This window comes from Solanum verrucosum, unplaced genomic scaffold (assembly GCF_900185275.1).
Source record: "Solanum verrucosum unplaced genomic scaffold, falcon-dt-bn FXZP01000233.1, whole genome shotgun sequence".
NCBI lineage: Eukaryota > Viridiplantae > Streptophyta > Magnoliopsida > Solanales > Solanaceae > Solanum > Solanum verrucosum.
Genome location: NW_026019986.1, coordinates 56399 through 75992, shown reverse-complemented (window position 1 = coordinate 75992; position 19594 = coordinate 56399).

The window sequence follows — 19594 nt, the reverse complement described above, 5'->3', positions numbered from 1 at the left end:
CACGGCAAGGTATAGGATGGTCCTCGGGCAACGTGAGGTAAAACGTTGTATCACCACTCATATTCATAGTGGTGGTTTGTCGGTTAGAGAAGCTCCCACAGTAGAAAGAGCATGGTTCCTCGAGGATTCTGCTTAGTATGGATGGGGGTATGGGACTTCATTCATACATTGCACAAGTAGACCTTGAGAGGAAACATGGTATTTTCATGATATTATAAATATGATTTTTATGTCATGTTTTAAGAGTTTTACAAGCTTTATATATTGCGTGTGTCTCATTGCTTTATATATCGAGTTCAGTTATTCATGAGTTGAACAAAGCCAAGGTAAGTGTTCTTTTGTACTCCTTTCAAGCTTAAGTTGTGGTTTAGCTTTCCAGCTCGCATACTCGTACATTCAATGTACTGATGCCAGTTGGCTTGCATCTTATGACGAAGCAGACACAGGTACCCCGGATCAGCATCCTGCTCGTCGTTGATCCAGCTGAGCACTCCAGAGTCAGTGGTGAGCCTCCTTGCTTTCCGGAGGACTCAATTATTTTGTGTTCTTATTTCTATTATATTAAGGTGTTGCGGGGTCTGTCCCAACATCCATCTCAGTATGTAGAGCCTTCATAGATAGTCAATCAGTTAGTATTGAGTCTCTCATCTATGTATATATGTAAATATTCTATTTTGAGACTCGAGCTACCTTTTGGGCATGTTATGCATCAGTCGGTTGTTTTATAACCTTTCATTGCATTAAGTTATTCTGTTAAGTTAGGTTTCCGCTGAGTTAAGACAGTCAGGCCAAGGGTTCGCTTAGGGCCAGTAATGGTCTCCGAGTGCCGGTCCCGCCCAGGGTGCAGGCTCGGGGCGTGACACATCGTCTTTATATCAAATCACTAGTTGAAACCATTTCTCATCGGCTTTATATCAAATTACTAGCCGAAACAATTTCCCATCGAGTTATATCAATTCACTTGTTGGAACCATTTCCCATCGGCTTATATTAATTCACAAGTTGGAACCATTTCCCATCGGCTTATATCAATTACACTTGCCAAAAATGACCTTGGCACCACAAGCACTTATTGGAAAAGACCTCGGCATCAATAATCACCACATGTCTCATCACGGTGTTAAACAATCAATGCACACAAGAAATCACACCACACGAAGAGACAACAAGTCATGTAATTCAACTCCACATTCAAGTCATCAAAGACATTTCATCAAATCAATCAAATAGGGTCACGACAAGGCAATTCCAAATTATCGTTATCATCACGAAGCCTTTTCATTTACCCCTTCTTTGTTTGTTAACATTAATCAAGTGGACCAATAAGACCCTTAACTTCATTCCTAATTACTTCTCAACACGCATACAATGAAGAGAAGTAGACAATTCTATTATATTGCAAAGCTTAAAAGATCACTTGCCTTATACCAATCAATTAATCACTCCAAGGGTTGAGTCTTCTCCTTCCGAATCACTTTCGAAGCCACACAATCTATGTACAAGAAGGTATTCACAATAAATTTCAGGAAACAACAATACCTACAACAATTTCCTTAAAATATGGGTCAATCAACTCAAAATTCGATTTCAAAAAGAAGGTTTGTATCCAAAATTTAATACTTGAAAATGATATTCAAGGCTTTGGGAACTCATTGGTGAAAACCATTTCTAAAAAAAGGGACCAAAATCAGTTTATAATCTTCATTTTAGTTTAGAACTTGAGTTCTTGAAAAACCTTATCATTTACCAATCAAGATATCATATTTTGATGTTAAAATCCATAAATAAGCAAAGGGAAATGAAGTTATAGGATCATAAAAACTTACCCAAATGATTTAGCACAAGAAATTCTTTCAAAGATCGCAACCAAGGATTTCTCAAGCTCAAAAATTAAAAAATGGGGCTTAAACTCCAAAATCTGCATGTCAAAACCTCCTCTGATGTCGTTTTTGCGAACTAGGTTCAGCTTAAACGAACCCTGCAAAAGCTGGAGGTCTAGCTTTCGTCAACCCCGCCTAAAAGGCCAGTCTCACTTTTTTGAATCAGGTTTCATTTAAGTGACCATCGCTAAAGTGAACCCTACCCACAAGGCCAGTCTAGCTCGCTTTTGTGAACCAGGTTCCGCTTAAGCAAGGACTGCAGCACCAGAAATAGCAGCCAACAAAAAAAATTGAAAAGACATTTGGAATTCGTATGGAACACTGTAAACACAAACCACATATGCAAAGCCATTATACTCGATGTTCCAGACTCAATGGAACAATCGAAACACAAATTCGAGATCTCAATGACCCGACATCCGTGAAAACCACAAGAAACTAACAAAACCCCTAAAAGGCTAAAACAAGATCAAGGCCTCTCAAAATCAACCAAGACCTCACCTAGGCCTAGGCCTAGGCCTGGCAGGGGGACCGGGTCGGCCCGCCCCGGCCCGCGACCGGTTCGAGAACCGGCTCACCAGACCCGGTCCCGTACATTTTCGTGGGTTTGGGAGGGGTTCGGGATAAGGGACCGGTTAGGGGCCGGTTCACCCTTTGGGCTCGGTCGACCCGGCCCGGCTGAATCGGCCGGTTCGCGGGATCCCCTAATTATTTTTTTTATTTTTTATTTTTGTTGAATTATATCTATTGGGGCAACGGCTAGTGCCCCCCCCCCCCCAACGGATTTATTCACCTTTTTTTCCCTTCCCCAACACCCCCTACCACCCCTACTTTTAATACTTTAATTTAAACCCTCAAGTTATCATAAATACACTTTAACCCACTTTTGATATTATAAATACCCCTCTATCCCTTATTATTTCTTACAAAACCATCTATTCTCTCATCTATTTTTTATATCCTCTCAATCTTAAGTCTCAATTTTTTATTCCATTTAAGTCTCATATTATATCATAATACATATATTTCAATTCTAAATTTTCATATTATATCATAATATATATAATTCTCATATTTGCTATCAAGTATTGGAGTTCCAAATTACAAGTTACAACAAACTACAAACTTCAAGAATCGGTTATAACGTCTGCTATTAACGCAGACGTTTGGTACATTCATTTCATAATATTTATATTTTATTTTTCATCATTAATTTTTGTGTTATTATTATTTTTATATTACACTTTACATATAATTAAATATGAGTTCTAACAAAAAATATACCGGTAAAGGAAAAGAGAAAGAACCAAGTGGCATTAGTAAATTAATTAATTTTAATAAAAAAAAAGTAGTAAGGAAAAAAATAAGAGTAAATGTGGTGGTACTTCTTCTAAATCAATGTCTAGAGTTAGATTTAATACAAATGATTCTACTTATGTTGATGATACTTCTTATGATATTGATTCAAATGCTCAACTCGATCATGAACTTTTACAACAAATTTATGGTGATATTAATCCTTATCTTGATGAAAATTCAGGTGAAGAAGTAGAAGTTGGTTCGGGAGAAGATGAATTAGAAGATACACCTACTAGTCCGGTGACAAAAGTTCCAAATGAAACTACAAATTCAACGGAGCAAAATTCTGGACACCCACCCCTTATACCTCCTACAAGGGAGAAGATGAAGTATCAACGCCCTAAAACTTCTGTTGTGTGGCAATTTATGACTTTAGATAAGGAAAACTCTATTGCTATTTGTAATAAGTGTAAGCAACCTTTTAAACATAAACAAGGTGGAGGTCAAGATGGGACGAGGAGCTTAAATAGACATTTGTTATCTTGTGTGTCGATTCAATATAAAGAAGCTAAATCATTAGCCGATAGAAAAAAAAAAGGAATTCCAGTTAATGATTTTGATATTAATGTTAATGAATCGGTAGGGGCTTCTAACATGGTTCAAGGAACATTAGATCCTTCTAACCCCGGTGGTCCACTAACACAACGTAAATATAATAAGGAAAGAGATCGCAAAAATTTAGCTAAAATGGTTTCTGTTTGTGGTTTACCTTATAGTTTTCCTTCACATCCCGGTTTTATTGAATATATTCAACAAACTTATAATCTTAATTATAGTGGTTTTTCAAGAAATATTGTTAAATCTGATGTTTTTGTATATCAAGGTAAACATTGTCAATATCTTCGTTGTATATTTAGCATATTAGATTGTAGAGTGTCTATAACTTCGGACATGGGTCGTAGTGTTAATGGACGTGATTATTTAACTATTACAACACATTGGATTGATAATAACTGGAATTTGCAAAAATGAATCTTAAGTTATAAAGAATGTGTAGAGAAAAAAACCGGTGCATATTTAGCTTCAAATATTTTTAGTGTTCTAGATTATTACATGTTTATAGATAAAGTAATGCCTGTCGCATTAGATAATGCATCTAATAATACAAAAGTTGCTAGTATGTTAAAAGTTAGATTATGTCCAATTGATGTTAATGTTTTTCATGTTAGATGTGTTGCACATGTATTAAATTTAGTTGTACAAAATGGTATTTCATTATTTAAATGTGGTTGTCTGAAAATTGAATATGTTGTTGCCTGGATTTTTTATGCTCATAGACCTGCTAGAATTAGGGAATTTAATGAGCGTTGTGTACTATGTGATTTGCCACCAAGAAAAATTCCAAGACATATTAAAATGAGGTGGAATTCTTTTTACGAAATGTTTTCAGTTGCTTACGAATATAAAGGACCCATACAAATGGTGTTTAATGCTCATAATGCTGACCCATTAGACAGAATTTGTGAAGAAGATTGGGAAGAAAGTAATATGAACTATTAGAATTTTTAAGACTTTTTTATGATGCTACACCCATATTTTCTAGAATTTATTATCTTACTATTTCATCAGTATTAATAAATATTTGTGCTATTTCAATTCAATTTTTTAGATACAAAAAAATTGAAAAATTTAGAGTTGCAATTGAAGGTATGATTGAAAAATTTTAAAAATATTTTTTCCTATTCCTCAAATTTTTTTAACTGCTACTTTACCTCATCCTGACTATAAATTACGAGGTGTGCAGGGACTTGTTGACACTTTTTATGATACTTTAGAAATTTTACCAGAAATAAATCCAACTTGTGAAATGTGTAAGTCTAGCATAAAAGTAGAAGCAAAAGTTTTGTATGAAAAATATAGAACTACAGGAAATACTCAAAGAGAAGTTGGTCAAACTTCTAATCCTCAAAGTAAAGCTCAAATTTCAAGTTATATGCGAGGTTTTCTTGGTCTTAATTCTACTAACCGTGATGATTTTGAAGAATACCTTAATCAATCTTTAGAAATAGTGGAAGATGGAGATGGCAATGAAGACTTATTAGCATGGTGGAGGAGGCGAAGCGTTGCATTTCCAATTTTGAGCAAAATGGTTCGTGATGTTCTAGCTATTCAAGCTTCATCAGTTGCATCAGAGGCTGCTTTTAGTGCGGCAAGGTTTCAACTTGGCGATCATAGACATTCATTAGCGGAAGAAAGTTTGGAAACATCAGTTTTATTTAGAGACTGAGTCAACGCCGAGAGGAGGAATTCTAATTTGCCAAAGTTAAGTTCCAAACAAGAAGCTTGGATTAATGTGGTAATTGGATCTAGTGATGATGAATTAGAGTCACAAGAGTTTCTAGCAAGTTTGCCAACACCGGAGGATGGCACCGTCGATATGATGCGACAATTAGAATTGAATTTTAAAGGACAATACAAATATTAGATTACATCCGAGAACTAATTGAAACAGAACCCTTCCTAGAAGGTGGCTGTGTAAATTAGTTACTCATCTAATATTTGTAACAAATATTAGTTTTACATATGAGAACTTATTGAAACAGAACCCTTCCTAGAATGTGGTTGCGTAGATTAGTTACTCCACTAATATTTGTAAATTGTAACTTTTAAGTTCTAAGTTGCAATTAGATTTTATTGAATAAATTTTAAGGCTTTATTCAAGTCTTTTTTATATAACTATTGTCTTGCATTTTAATTTTAATATATTCATACATATTTACGTATATACTAAACTAACTTTAAAATACTTAATTTAAAAATCGAAACTTCAAGTTTAAATTACTTTAAAATATTTAAAATACAAATTTGAACTTCTCAAATTTGAAATTTGAAAATTGAATTTGAAATTTGAAAATTGAAGTTTGAAATTTGAAAGTTGAATTTGAAATTTGAAATTTGAAATTTGAAGTTTGAAATTTGAAGTTTGAAATTGAAATTTGAATTTTGAATTTTGAAATTTGAAAACTTAAGCATTATTTATTAGCTAAAAATGTTATTGAAAAAAAATCAAATAAACTAAAAATGTTATTCAATAACATATAATTTCAATACAAATAAATAAGTATATAAAAAATAAAAAATCCCCTGTCCCGTCCCTCCAAAACCCGTCCCATCTCGTATATATAATGGGACGGGATGGACTTATTTTTGTCCCCCCAATCCCGGTCCCGGCCAAATCCCACTAGCGCCGTCCCCCGTCCCTGTCCCTTTGCCAGCCCTACCTAGGCCTAAAAGCATCCCCCAAATCTAATGGAACTCTCGAAATTCCGATCCAAGCATCTGAACCACGAATGTTGACCAAAGTCAACCTAAAGGCCAAAATCTTAATAATTTTCAACTTAGGACCTCACATATTCAAAGTGACTCTGAATCTAAAACTGATAACTTTACTAGACCATATTCTACATTTCGGGAATGATGAAATCGATGAAATTCCGTTCTGGCTCCAAAAGACTCTGAAAACCAGTTTTAAGCAAATTTAGCCTTTCAAAACCAAAACTTACCAAATTCTCAATTTTTTACACAAAGTTTGGAAATCAACTTTCAATCTCAAACATAAGAGACTTGGGGTCGATATCGAGAGGGCAAAACGGTAATTTTACAGGAATTACCAAAAATGACCAACTGAGTCATTACATATATATCATGAATATGACTATTAATATTTAGAGGTTATATAATGAAAATTCATAAGAGTAATGAAAAGAAAGACCATTAAGTTAACATTAAAGAAAATTTAAAAGTGACGTTTTAGCAATTTCATGTCACGCCCCTAATTAGAAAGGGTCGGACATCAAGGATATACACAAGCACATGCTAATTATATGTACTAATCTCATGCCAAAGTTGTAGATTCATAAGCAGCATAACCTACATGAAGACACATACTAAAATATAGATAACAAAAGGGCCCGATGGGCTACTTTACAACGGAAACAAACCTAAGTCTAAGAAGCCTCTAAAGAGTATGTATCTGAGAATCTGATAAGTAGTCGAGACAAGGGCCCGACATACCCATTCTGATATATGTACATTCATAGCAAAATATAGGCACTAAATATCTGATAGCTCCAAGTAGTGGTGGAGCTTACCAACTGCTAAATTGGAAGTCTCTGGTCTACTGAAAATGCTTGTTGTCCTGAGTACCTGAGCCTGTAGAGATAGAAATGAAGTTCCATAATAATTGGACGTCAGTACATATAAAACATGTTATGTAAAGCAGACTGAATAAAAAGTAGACATGTAAGGGTGCTAAAATGAGTCAAATATCAAGATAGGCAAATCTGAGCATATATATGCAGGAGACAAAATCCAAAACTAGAATTGTGACCAACCTCAAGGGTCCTTACCTAACATTTCATGGATTATTTATTTATATATATAAAATCCCTAAATTTTGCCTAAGTGATATCTTTACTTCATTATATAGCTTTTTTTCTCTTTGTAATACTAACTGTTCGGGAATCACATGATAGCCTACTGACGGCAATTAGTGAACCTTGTATGGCATCTGTAGCCCATTGTCACGTCGACAAGTGAAATCTCATTGTCTGGGTAACGAGGTCTATCAAGGTACCCCAGGGATCCTGTCTAGTCTGCCCGCAGGACTGTAACAATCAGGTGAATCCAAGATAGGGAATCCCAACTGACTCTATCTGAATTTTGTGCACAGAGTAGCATCGCACATAGTAGCCCTAAAAATACCCACCTCACGTTGTAGACTAGTCTATAATCTCAACTGCATGTAAATACTTATAGAAGTTAATTCATGAATCATATTGCTCGTGATAGAATTTGTGATTACTTTCTTTCGCCTTAGAATCATATATCTTGTGACCTATATACTTACGAACAGTCTGTGGCCAATTGCTCCCCCTAAATTTATGCACCATGTACACCCGCTGACTTCTAAGAATTTGTGACATTTATCGGAAGAACATGCGACTTTAGGTTGTGCCTTAAGGGCAAAAGAGGTTCTAGCTTTACATACCTTACTTCGGGAATTACTATCTTACGTCGTCCAACTTTGTTGCCGACAACTTTATCTATAACATAACACCGTAAAAGGATACTATAAGAAACTAATCAAGGATCACAACAATGCCGAAAACAGAATAGTAGTTCACGAGCGATGATCTCAACAATTAATATAGATGAATGGCGTATCGCCATATCCTTTTCTTTCTCTACTTTCCAAGTATGCTTATGACTTATTTACGTGTTCGGTATTATTCCTCAATCCTTTAACCATAAAGAATCAGCCCCCTTAATCATCCACAATTAACATAACAAGTTAACTCAAGGTCTCTGAACCCCATCCCACGTGTTCTTTGTTAACGACGTCAAATTCCTTTATAAGCTCATAGTTTAAGTTGGTAAAGAACTAAATCCATAAATTAAAATAATAGGATCTCATATACCCAACTACAACATATTCTTAGAAATTTAGCCATTTCATCAAACACTTGGTGAGCGACAATGTTTCAAAAATTATGAGAATCGTGTTCTCTATACATAGCCTTTCATTTTATCGTAACCAGCTTACTGCCCCAATACAATACCATTCACCCCTCATTTGGTCAAAAAAACAGCCAACACAACCTCCTACAAACTCCCTCCTCACCAAAACATCAACTACCATTGGTAAAACATCGACTCACGGCTTCCTATCACTGTCCCGTGAGTCTTACCCGCAAATTATACTTAAAGCATCCTTGGAATACTATTTATGGGGATAAAAGAGGATTCATACCTATATATCCAAGAAAATCATCCCCTTCCCTTTCTATTCTTCAAGAACAATACTTTTTCCTTCAATAAAACATTTAGCTAAGTATATTTATAGGTCTATGGAGAGAGAGACACTTGATTCTTGAAGAAACCAACTTACCTTAAGCTTTGGAGGATTGGAGATGAGAAAAACTTGATGAAATAACTTTAAACCAATCCTTACACGTTCTTGAGTATATGGGAAAGGATATCCCAAACTTCTAATACAAAAACAACAAGTTTGGCTGACTTAATCTAAAGTGCCATGTGTCCCGCAGTGGTTGGGCAGTGCGCGCATCTGTCGTAGAATGAGCATAACTTTTTACTCCGATATTTTTTTAACTAGCGGTTTATTTTGATGCAAACTAGACTCAAATACCTTTAATTGAATAGGTGGTAGGTATTCTAACTCCTTATATATTAGGAGATATGCTCGTTCAAAGTCAGCTGAGAAATGAGATCATTTGTAGGATTCCTCCCAATGAACCTTTAAACTTGAACCTTTTCTTTAATGATCTCTTTGGCCTAAAACTTGTGTTTAACCATTCAAATGACTAAATATAAGGGTCACATGGTATGCTTAACCATTTTCAATGATATACTTCCCCCGATATCACACCTATGCATTGGTGTTTACAAGTCGCAAATGCATTTTAAGTTACGGGGTATTACCTTTCACACCAAGCTTTTGATATAAATTTTGCATTACTTGAATTTCTTGTCAAGTTCTTACAATAAAATTCAAGTAATAAAAAGTACGACTTAGATGTAAATAAAATTCGATCCGTTTATCGAATGTCATGGAAAAGATGAACTTTTTCCATTCAACAAAAAAAGCATCTGCACTAATAATCAAATCTCATATAAGTAAAAAATAGCAATAAATAAGACATAAAATACTATTTTATACAATTGTAAAAAAAGATTGAGATTGTTGGCCAAAAAGATGAGATGGCTTCACCTAGTTAATCCTAGCTCTACTATACATATAAATTTGATCATTTCTTTTGTAACATAATTTTCTAATGCCTCTGTTTATAGGACATAATATGGAATACCAAAAGATATCATGAACATGACTATTAGGGAAAAGGCATAAATTGCCCCCTAAACTTGTCACGAAAAGTCAGTTACACGCTTAAACTATTGTGACGACCTATTACACACATTTACTATTTAAAAATGAATTTAATACCACCCTGAGACGTGTAACACCCTTCTCACAGCATGTAGTGTATTAAACTCACTGCCACGTCATCACCACATCAAATTTTATAATTTCTTATATTCTTTTTGTTTTCTTTTCTTTATTAATTAACTTTCTTTTTGTTAACTCCATTTTACACTAATTAATCTCTAATTAATTATTAAAATTCTCTAATAGTTATATCTTTTTTATCACTAAATCCCACCCACTTTATCTCTAATCTCATCGGAGAAATCATTCATTTGAATTTATACAAGAATTTTCTTTGTCTTCTCCGGCGAAGAACAACCAACCCATCACCACCATAAGTCCACCTCCACAACGCCATTTGTTCTTCTTTTTCAACGAACCATCAGCCACCAAACAACCACCACAAAACAGCCACTCAAAATCCAAATCAATCACCAACAAACACCAAACCAGACCTCCTTACCTTATCCCTTTGCGATTTTATTCTTTTGATTTGTTTTACAGGTGTGTCGGCAAGCTCAAAGCTTCAGCCATGGCTCCGATGAAGTTCCAAAGAGCTCCACACTTTCAGATATGAATAACCAACAAATAATCTGAACAACCAACAAATAATCACAACCAACAACACCACTACTACACTCACGTCATTGTGAATCTTTAAGGTTGTGATGAAAAATAAAAAGTTGTGATGAAAATTAAAGAATGAAGAAGAAGAGGGTAATGGGTGGGGATGGAAAATTTTGATTTTTTAATTATTTTCTAAAGGGTAATGGGAGGGGAAGGAAGATTTTAATTTTTTTAATTCGTTTTTTAACTTTAATTTTTTCTGACGGGCCAGTTTTTTTTTTATTTTTTATTTTTTTACCACGTCAGTTTTAGGGAGTAAATAAATTCACTTTTAAGTAGTAAAGGTGTGTAATATGTCGTCAGGATAGTTTAAGAGTGTAACTGACTTTTTGGGACAAGTTCAAGGGGGAATCTATGCCTTTTCCCTGACTATTAATCTGAATTAGGAGTTATGATTATCAAAAGTTATGGGAGTAATGGAAATAAAGGTAATTAAGTTTTAATATTAAAGAATTTGAATAACTAAAGTAGTAATTGACAAATTCACTTTTGTACAATAATTTAAAAAATAGAAAAAAAATATCAAAAAAATGAAAGAAATAGAAAAGATAAATAGGATCATTGGTCAAAAGAGGTGCCACATCACATGTATTCCATATTTTGTTCAATTTTTTTTAAATCACACACAAAAATATAATCAATAGCACTGTAGCTACAAACCCCTTTAGGTAAGTGTAAAAGATTAGGCTAAATAAATAAAGTAATAACCAAAAAAATCATCCAAAAAATAAATTGAAACTTAAATAAATCAAAATACCCAAATACTAAATAAACAAACAAATTTCGAAGCTATACAACATAACAAATAATTTAACTAACAGTGTAATAAGGAAAACAATGAAAAATATGCATTTTTATAAAAATCAAATTGAATTCTATGAGAAGCTATGAACTTTGCTCAATCAAATCTTTATTGTTTTCCTTAAATTTGGCCATAATCTAAGCTGGCAATCTTATATCAAGAATGTAACTCACCACATCAAAGAGTGGATGTAATCAAATTTCATTTGAAATTTAAAAAACATGAATGATAGAAAGAAGAAATGATATGTCACCAAACGTGAGAAACCTTCTGATTAAGGTTGGAAGTGCATCAGTTGATACTACTCCTATCATATATAAGTAAAATAATTGATTCTTTAAGGAAGAGGAGCCAAAAGGGCCACAATTATTAGGGATAAATGCAACTTCTGGTCTTTCCTCTTCATGTTTGTGTCATTAAAATGACTTGAAAAGGGTCACTAAAAGGTCTTAAATTGTGAATATAAAAAAATAAATAAAAGAATTGAGGATAAATTATTAGTTTACTGGTGAGAAGATATACAAATAATCGTTTTTACTATATTTGTAATTAAATATTGAATATGTGGTTATTACTAATTAATGTTAAATATTATCGTTATTGTGCATTTTTTTCACCTATGACTATATATACTTTCTTTTGTATGTGAAACTTATTTTATATTTTATTTATGATTATGCTCACTATTTTGGTTATTACAGAATCTTTTAATTTATTTTGTTTTGTGTGTGAAATATTTTGGGTTCACATGAAAATTGAAAAATGGGTGGTGGTAGTGAGCAGTTTTATTTTAGTGTAATTGGAATTATTATTTTCTTAGTGTGCTAGTGATTCTATGATTTAAATATAACGGCAATTCACTACCTTAATAATTATGCACCAAACATAATATAATATAATGTTATATGTAACTCTCCGTTTTGACAAGTTTAAGATATTAGTACATACTTTGTTGAGAATATTTTTACTGTGTTTTTTTTTTGTTCTATATTTTATTATGCATGTTAATCATAAAGTGGCAATTTGTTCTATATTTTATTGTGCATGTTAATCACAAAGTGACAATATTTTTTTAAGGCTCAATGGTGAGTCCTATTATATTTGACTTATTATGTCATTGATTGATGAGGGTAAGGTGAAGGATTCAAGTCCTATCGCACCAAGAGGCTAATACATCAGGTGAGAGTCCTGATGCATCATGATAATAAAATGTTGGGTTGGGTTCCAACAAATAATGACCTAAAATGCCTTCTTATGGATAAGACGTTGGGTTCAAGTCCCAACATAATATAATGATGATGTAATGATGACTGAGCAAATTAATATGCTCTTGAAAGTCATGAAATCCTTTCAATTGATTTGCTCCATTCTCTTATGTGAATGTGGTAGCAATTCATAATATGTCTGGAAAATGACAAGTGGTTGAATGTATGAATATGGGTGTGGTAAAATATTAATGGTCATCATTGTGGTAATTAAAAGGAAGAACATTATGGGTTCTTAAGATGTTCCTTCAAATGTGAAGGTAATTTTGTCCATTAAAGTGGTATAAAAGGTTATTGGACACATTGTTTCTTAAGATGGTCCTTCAAACGTGAAAGTAATTGTAAAGGTAATTTTTATCCATCAAAGTGGTATGAGAAGTTATTGGGCACATTGTTGTTGGTGCAACACAATTTGAAAAGTTTTGTAAATCCTCCATCAAAATAAAGGAATACAAAGTGGTAGTACATTTGGTACATTTGACCTCTTAAAGTGATGTTGAGATGAGTCACATAAATTTGATAAATGTGAAAGCATGACAATGAGTTTCTAATAAAAACTTATGGAGCATGTTCAAATGGTTATGCTCAATTTCTTAAAGAAAATGTGACTTGTGTTCTTATGGATAAGAACATGTTCATGTATTGTTGGATAAATGTCACATCTCATCTCTACGGGAGATTTGAGAGATTGAAAAGAAATATTTTGACATAAATGGTCATTTAGTCATATACTTTAAGTACTACACAAATATTGTGGTATGTTAAATTATAGAAGGACAAAAGAAAGAAATAATTCTTTCTTAAAAAAGTTGTGGCCATGACCAAAATAAATATTGTTGTGTGGCAACACAAATTTGTCATTGGTTGTCAAAAAATATGTCTTGCATGTGATAATTTTAACCATGACAACAATAATAGTTTTCTCCTTGAAGGAGATGGTCATCATAAGAATGGTTGTGTGAAATTTGTGGCAGTACACAAAATTAATTGAAAGTTTCAGAAGGACTAATTTGTTACTATCCAGAAAATAAAATAGTTCATAATATTGAGGTTATAGTAAGTCTCAAAAGAAACTTTTTAAGTTTCGGAGGAATTGAAAAGAAAAATTATTATATTGAGACTGTAAATTACTGAAAGATTAAATATCTTCAGATTACTACAATCAAAGCGGGTTATGAATATTTACATAAAAGGTTATCCGTCTTTCTCTTGTTTATTGTATAAAGTTATGGGCATGATGAAGGAATCACATGCAAAAGTAAACTATAAAAGTTTACTAGAATAAATATCAGTTGGCATAACCAGTTGACCATTCTGGTTCAGATGTGATGCAAAAGAAATTGAGAATTCACGTGACTATATGTTGAAGAAATAAAATATTCTTCAAGAATTCTCATGTGTTGCTTGTTCTCGTGATAAAATGATCATTGTACTAGCTGAGGTTGGGATTGTATCCCCTGACATTATTTGGAACATATAAAAAGGTGAATATGGGCATGTTCACCTGCCATGTGGACCGCTTACTATTATGATTTAATCTATGCATCTATGGTATGGTCACATGTGCATTTGTATCAACTTACAAATTGGTTTTTGTAAGGTTGTTTGCTCAAATTGTTAAATTAAGAGCACAGTTCCAAACTATAAAATTATGTTGATAATACTGGTTGGTTTAGCAAAAATTGTTTGCCTCCAATTATAGCTAGATCATTGATTATGAGAACAAATCTCTCAAATAAAATTTGGTATGAGATGAGTTTATTTAACATGTATGCATCAAGCCAACAAGGTTTTCCCATCACAATTGGTTCAGGGTCAGGAACCAAATAATTTCCATCTAAAAATTGATGTGTGCACATATAATTTTATTGCTCGACCATGCACAAAGATGGATCCCCAAATAAGCTTAGGGGTAAATGTTAGATTTCCTAACATTAGGGGGAGATGTGTTTAGCAGCTGAAAATTATGTGTGAGGTGAATTATCTAGATCCTCGTTTAAAAATAATGTGAACTTGAAGTTCAAGAGATAATTCATTTGCAAAATGTTGCAAATAATTTGCCAGATGTATTTGCTGACCCAATATTTTAATTAAGTTGCAAATGCTTCAATAAATAGCCTTGAAGGACAAAGTCTATGGTACGTAGAAGCGTGATAGACCAATCGATTCCAATGTAAAACTCCTTGAGGAAGGAGAGGAGCAAATTATCAAAATGGTCATATGATAATGAGGTAAGTGCTTTGAAAGAGCTCTATGACATAACACTTCATAAAACCTTGGCAAAGGTTCAGGTACCTGAAAATGATGAAAAATGAAGAGATCTCGATAAGTTATGTCATATTGGAATCGATATCAAAATGACCATTGATAGTATCTTTGATATGAAGTAGCACTTAATGCTATAAATTTTTATGAGGATCTTAAATTTGAATATGTCATATAGTGTGGACAGATAAATGATTGGCACTATTCAAGTATATTTTGTTTCACTTAGAAAAGTGATGTTTTTGATCTTATAGTTCATGGATTAAAATATAATGCCAGTGTGGTACAAATGAATCATTGTGCGAAAGTATAACCGTAAGATATAAAGTGCAGTTTGTGCCTCGGGGCATAAAGGGTTTTCGCAAAATCCTGACATTATTAAATGGAGATATATTCTCCAGTGGTGGATGCAATGAGACTTGTTTCAGTCTAGCAATAGATGAAATACTTGAATATGCATAATGAATGATTATTATGTCTAACTAGACTATTAAGGTTATGTGAAAATCCTTGAAGGATTTAAAAAGTATTAAAGCAATTCCATTGAGTACCCAATGGTTTTGAAACTGCTTAACACAAAGAAAAAATCGTTTTGATCTCATGAAAATAATGTAAAATGTCATGTATTAATGCAATTGGTGCACTTACAGATTGTTGGTTATGCAAATGCTAGAAGATTATTTGATATACATAACAAGTCATATTATCATTCGAGTTATGACAAGAAACTAACAAAGCAAGTGACTCAACACATAGAAGATGTGTGATTTTCTTTGAGAAGAAAATGAGCTTCAATAAAATTGATGATCAATCTCCGACTCATAAATAATTTGATTATGTAGATGCAGAGTATTTATTTGATCTACATAAATCTCGATCACAAATGGACTATTTATTTATATATGGAGGCACAACAAAATCTTGGCATTCAAAGTATCAAATCATGCAGAAATAATATATATATATACATATATAAAGAAAGTCGGGAGTGTGTTTGGTTGAAACATGATCTATAATATTCAGAAAATATGTGATTTTCTTTTGAAAAGGATATTCCAACCAGCATATACGAAAATGATATATAGCTCAATTGAAGGGAGGATACAATCAAAGGAGATCAGACAAAGTATATTTCACCAAAAGTCTTTTTCACACATGATCTTAAACAAAATGGTGAGATAGACGTTAAAGATCCATTCAAGTGATAATCTTGTAAACTTATTCACTAAAGATTGCCAATATCAATATTTGAGAAGTTGTGATACAAGATTGGAATGCATTATTTTTGAGATATCAAGTAAAGTTTTTATCAGGGGAAGAAAAATACGCGTTGTACTCTTTTCCTTAACCATGGTTTTATCCCAATTGGGTTTTCCTGGTAAAGGTTTTAAAGAGGCAACATTCAAAGCGTATTAAAAGATATGTGTACTCTTTTTCCTTTACTAGGATTTTTTTTCACGGGGTTTCCTAGTAAGGTTTTAACGAGGCATATTATCTATGGACATCCAAGGCGGACTGTTATAAATAATATATTATGTCCACTACATCAAGAAGTTACTCCATTACTTCCCTCCATTACGAAGATAAACATAACCTCCACCTTTATAACCATTATTCTTGTAACCTTTCACTTCCATAACCTCCCCCATTATATTCATGTTAATGTCATGTTTATGACTAACCTTTTGTATGTCTCTATGTTACACTATAAATAGAGGCATAAGGGTTCATATTGTAGAGACTTGAAGATTTGGTTAACACTTAAAGAGTTGGAATAATAAGAAAAGCTCTAGTCTCTTGTCTCCTTATTTCTATTGCTTTCATTTTCTATATCTCTTGTCTTATTTTGCTTTAGTTTTACAACATAATTAGTTATTTTATAATATTTTGATTTATAACAGGGGCCAAATCGTAATTTAACTTTCAAGATAGGAGCTTTTGACTTTTAGTATAATATGATAGCAGGGGCCAAATCGTAATATACGAGCTTCTGACTTTTAGTATAATATGATATGATCGATTTGTTGTGGTACCTCTTACTAAATAGAAGTATATAAACTTAAACCAATGTGTCAAATCTAAAGAGGGTATGAATTTAGCTAATACTATTTGATATATTCCATCTTTTGGTTTGCGGGGGGGGGGGGGGGGTGAGGTGAAGTGGTAAGTAGAATACTTTGGTTAAAAATCATTCAAATAAAATTGATACTCTATTGGATTTACTTTGATTTTAAATTTTAAAAATTAATAATATTTGATTTCGTTTGATTTGATAAAAATAAATCAAATCAAATCGACAAATTATATAAATAATAAAGTAAATAAAAATTAAAATAAATAAACAACTATGAACTTTGCTTGATTTTTAAAAATATTTTTTATAAACTTTATTCACTAAATTAAAACTTATAGTTCTCAATAATTCAAGATAATCATAACCCCATTTAGAAAAAAAACGATAGTAAAGAATTATAAGTTAGCATAAAATTAAGAGAAAATGACCAAAAGCCCCCTCACTGAATTATTTGAAAATGAAATAAATGGCCCCTTAAAACATCATAACCAGATATGTGTCTTGTGATGAAACACACGCGCTTGACACGTGTATTTCACCTGTAGATCTATTTTTAAAAGACGTTTTTTTTCTCTTTCTTCTTCAACCTTTCTTCTTCGTTCATATTTTGGCCTAACTATTTTGTGAGAACTTTGATTTGGAGAAAATATTGAGGGTTAAATTGGGTGCTCTCTTTTGTCTTCTCCGGAGGGATATGTCGCCGTCGTCGACATAGTCTGAGAATTTCGCTGCCACCACCATCTCCACCTATGCCTTTGTTATTTCTACGCCTTCACCATGAGCTCCTCCACTTACTCAATGATCTCTCCACCATTTCTTTCAAATAATGCAGCTCGAAAAAGAGAATATTCACACCACCACCAAGACCACTATGAGTCTAATTTGATTGAAATTATTTTTTGGTGATTGGAGATGGTGGATTTGATTGTTTTTTTCAAAAAATTTACCTGAGAGTTGTTAGAAATTTACAATAATGAATCCGGTGGAGAGGCAATTTGGGGATGATAAGGGTGGAGAGATTTGGCATATGCTACCATGGAGAAGAAAGAAATTAAATTTTAAAAGAATAATAATTAAAAATACATATATTTATGAAATAATATATTTTAAAAAAATTAATATTGTTTTGGCTGCTCACTCTGTCAAAGAGAGTGAAATACACTCACTTTGCCAGATAAGCATTTAGGAAGGTAATAATTTCAGTTTTATAAAATTCAGAGGGGTGATAGGACCCCGTAAAATATGAGTGTGTAGTTGGGAATCTGGCTATATATTGAGGGGGCTTTTGGCCATTTTCTCTAAAATGAAATATCCTTTTCAATTGTAGAAAAAAAAAAGAGAAATACCATTAAACTTTTTAAAATCAAATCAAATTAATAACAATCAAATTCATAAATATATATTATATTTAAATTTTATAATTGAAAAATTAATAAAAGATCAATTCTAATCAAATCATGAATCGAATAACAAATAATTATTGAGTTAGGGATGAATAAGTTGTCAAAAAGAGTCGGTCCAATCCCATCGGGCCCAAGCCTAGTGGGCCAAGAAATTTGATGGGCTAGGATGAGTCAACCCTTCATTTGGAAGGATCTGAAAATGCTCAATCCAATCCAATCCTAAAAAACCCCGAACTAGAGCGGACTAAGCCAATTTTGACGGCTCTAGAGATAAGAAAGAAAAGGTAGGTGTGGAGAAAGATGGACCATAGAATTTAGTAAGTGGTATATGGAGGAGGTTCGTGGCCTTCAAACTTGCCAAGGGAACAATATAACACATACACACTTTTTGACTCATTTTAGAGCTTTTCCATGTTACTTTGTCCATTTTTCCATGTTACTTTGTCCATTTTATCATGCCAAGTCAGCTGATTCCTTTATTAAATTTTATAAAATTTATATTCTTAAAATTAATTTAATCTAAATCTTTCTAATAAATAAATAGAAGTGTTACTCATCTAATTATGTACTCAAAGAATTGAAAGAATGTGTAACGAAAAGAACTCAATTTTCAAGAGAAGCTATGTTAATCAATAAAGTTCACGAGAAATGAGTCCGGCCTTAAAATGGACAGTTTTTGAATGCTACTGATTAAAAGGGATTCTTTCTAAAAATACAGATTAAAACAGACACTTCGCCCATTTGCGGGCAATCTGTGATAAACAAAGTAAACTTTTGTTAGCTCACCTCAAAACTCAAAAAACATCACAAAAATTTTAAAGGTTGTTCGCCTAAAAAAAACTTTAAAAATTTTGTGATGTTTTTTAAGTTTTGGGATAATTAATGGAAGTTAACTTTATTTATCACAGTAAACCCACAAATGGGAGAATGGTAAGTTTTGATCTCTGTTTTTAGGGAGAGTCCCTCTTGATAT